This window comes from Phyllostomus discolor, chromosome 3 (genome assembly GCF_004126475.2).
Source record: "Phyllostomus discolor isolate MPI-MPIP mPhyDis1 chromosome 3, mPhyDis1.pri.v3, whole genome shotgun sequence".
NCBI classification, from domain to species: Eukaryota; Metazoa; Chordata; class Mammalia; order Chiroptera; family Phyllostomidae; genus Phyllostomus; species Phyllostomus discolor.
Genome location: NC_040905.2, coordinates 146,952,571 through 146,955,470, shown reverse-complemented (window position 1 = coordinate 146,955,470; position 2,900 = coordinate 146,952,571). Strand labels below are relative to the sequence as shown.

General features: G+C 37.9%; 1 long non-coding RNA gene across 1 annotated transcript; it reads left to right on the top strand.

The window, feature by feature from the left end:
• The first annotated feature begins 236 nt into the window (after nt 1-236).
• Nucleotides 237-2,721, top strand: LOC118499344. The gene is made up of 2 exons (XR_004901861.1): nt 237-476; nt 2,552-2,721. It is a non-coding gene; the product is annotated as an uncharacterized LOC118499344 (long non-coding RNA).
• The last annotated feature ends 179 nt before the right edge of the window (nt 2,722-2,900 follow it).

The window sequence follows — 2,900 nt, the reverse complement described above, 5'->3', positions numbered from 1 at the left end:
CTGTATTTTTAGTACCTAATGCAATGCCTGGTACATCATCATCGTTAGCATGTAGAATACCTAATGTTCCTTGTGCTTTACTAGTATGAACTTGAACTTTCACACCAACCCTGCACTTGGATCCTCATTTTACAGATGAGGAGAATGAAGCATAGTGTAACAAGATTAAACATAAAATAGTGGAAGAGCCAGTGACCATGCTTCTAGGCCACATTTCCTCCCCCATGAAGCAATGTTATTATCACAGTGTTGTGCCACCATATTACTAGTTAATCCTTAAACTATTAACATTCTTGTCTTCTCTCATTCTCCAATGTAACACCTGATGAAACAAGGCTGAACTCGTCAGGAAAGAGTGAAAATTCCAGAGCAAGCTAAGCCTACTGGCAAGGACCAGATGAGAAACCCAAGGACTACAACTAAGAAATGGGTTTGCACCAGAAAGATCTAAGATGGTGCCAGAAAACCCTTCCCAGGTGATCAATCTTTAAGGAAATTTCTCTCCCTAGTATGCTAAACATCATGCCTGCTGAAGACTTAACATTAAATGAGATATGTGATGCATGGCCAGGCGTGTTCCAAGCATGTTTAGAAACTGTGCATGCTCCCCTCCAATTTAGAGAACATTCTACATTTTCTTGGAAATCTGTACCCCTGAACCCACATACCTCCCACTAACCCTTTAGACTTTCTTGATTTCCTCAAATCAGGGCAAAGGTATCTTTAGACAGAGAGATATCAAACTCAGTTTCACCAGGGGATACATCAGCCTCCCAGTTGCCTTCAAAGGGCCAAATGTAATTTTAGGACTGTATAAATGTAACTAGTCCCTAAGCAAGAGCTTGGCACTGCTGGCAGGTAGAAACAAGGTACGGGGCCAGATAAAACAAGATGGAGGCCTGGATTCGATCGCAGGCCTTGTGTTTGCCTCCTGTGCTTTAGAGCGTAAACCCCTCCTTCTCCATTCTTTGATTAAAGAATGGTTTTTGCTGTGCTTTATAGTATACAGGCCCCTTCTATTGGTGCAAGTGACTCTGAGTAGAAGGGCCTTATTTTGGTGTCCTTGAACCATAAAGGTTGAAGACATTATTCTTTGGAGATAAAATTAAATCTAAGGGTCATTTCTTAATCCCTTCTGTATCTTTCAGTTGCTAGTCAAATAGAAGGACTCAGAGACTGTTTTGCTAAAAAGCCAAACTTTATTTTAAAAGTAGTCTTCAAGGAACCTAAACCCACCTAACTTTCTGAATTTATCTGCCCTTGATTCAGCTCTGGAGAAAAACAGTGCAGCCTGACCCAGTGATAACCCCATTATGGGAGTTTCTTTTGGTGTAAAGAGCAATTTAAGCAAATAGGTCTGTCTATTTTTCCTAGAGCTCTGTGTTAGTGTAGTAAAGTCCAAGTTGGCCTTCATGTGGGAAATCGAAGAGCCAAAGAAAGGGGACTTTTCATTATATGGAGAAATGCCACAGAATGCTTTTTATTCACATTCAAGCAATTATTACTTATCTCCTCGGCTAAGGGATGGAAGATGCCTGAAAAAGACACTGAGTGCTAGACCAGTCTCTGCCCCTTCACCCAAATGGAAGCTGCACAGACCTTTTGAAGTTTCAGAGCAAGTGCATCACTCTCAGAAATCAGTGGGTCTGCATTTTCCTTTGCATTTAAAGTACTCAAACAGGAAGCAAGGGAGGGAGAAAACACAGACGACTATAATTGAACAACAATAAAATAATTTTAAAAATAAATAAAAATGCAAAAAAATAAAGTAAACAAACCTCAGACATTATGCCTGTTCCTAATTTGATTATAATTATCCAACTAAAGTAGTTAAATGTTTAGAAAAGGTGAAGACCTGATAATATGTAAAAGCCGCTTAGTTACTCTGTTGACACTTAAATCATGTAGCCAAGGACAACGCAGGAAGTCGTTTAGTGCTATTTAATCAGTAATCCAAAAGCATTGTGTCTGTGTGCAAATGTCTTTCTCTTGGCTAACATCTGTGAATTGATCATTGAATAATCTGATAAAGGAACATTCTTAAAGTACACAGTAAAATTCAAATGATTTCCATCAATTACAGCTCACCTTTTGTGAGGCTCAGACTTGTTATTTTGAAACATTTTAAGTTATCACCTTGCTTCAAAATGAAAAATGTGCCTGTGGTTAAAATTCTACCTCCTTTTCATCTAGATATTTAAGGACTAAAAAGCTTGATCCCCTACTTAATATTAACTTTACCACTGTAGTTTTTTAAGTAAAGATTTCATAACCAAAAATACTTTATTTTTTCCCCAAATCTTGTTCTGTATGTATTCCTGATCCTTGAAAAGTGCTGCCATCTGCTGACCATTGGTATAAACTACATGAACAATTTCATGTAGTTATATGAACAATTTGGGGTTCTTGAGGAACTAAGAAAAACCACACACATTTTCCTAGAAGCCGTTGAAGTAAATTATAGTAGAATACACTTGCCTTTCAGATTTGACCTTTAAACTGTAATGCTCATATCTCTTTCTCTTTTCTCTCTCTTTTTTTTCTTTCTCAGATGAAGCCAACATGACTCAAGCATGAAACAATGTTGACTTGTAGGTTAAAAAAAAAAAAGGCAAATATTTGCTGCCCCCTGCTGTTCAAGTTTGTTGGCATTTCTGATATTTCTTTTGCTGAAACTGAAAACAATAAACGTTTTTTCATTCAATAAATGAATATAAGCCATACTATGCACCTATAACCATGCTCTATGCAAGGACTAGGACACAAAACTGACCAATGTGACAAAGAAGGCAAAATTACATGAAAATCGGTTTTAAACTGTCCCCAGAATCCATCACATCCGTTGTATCAAATCTGTGATGCCTGGGCTGAGTAATAGTCTGAAGAAGAGAGGGAAAGGG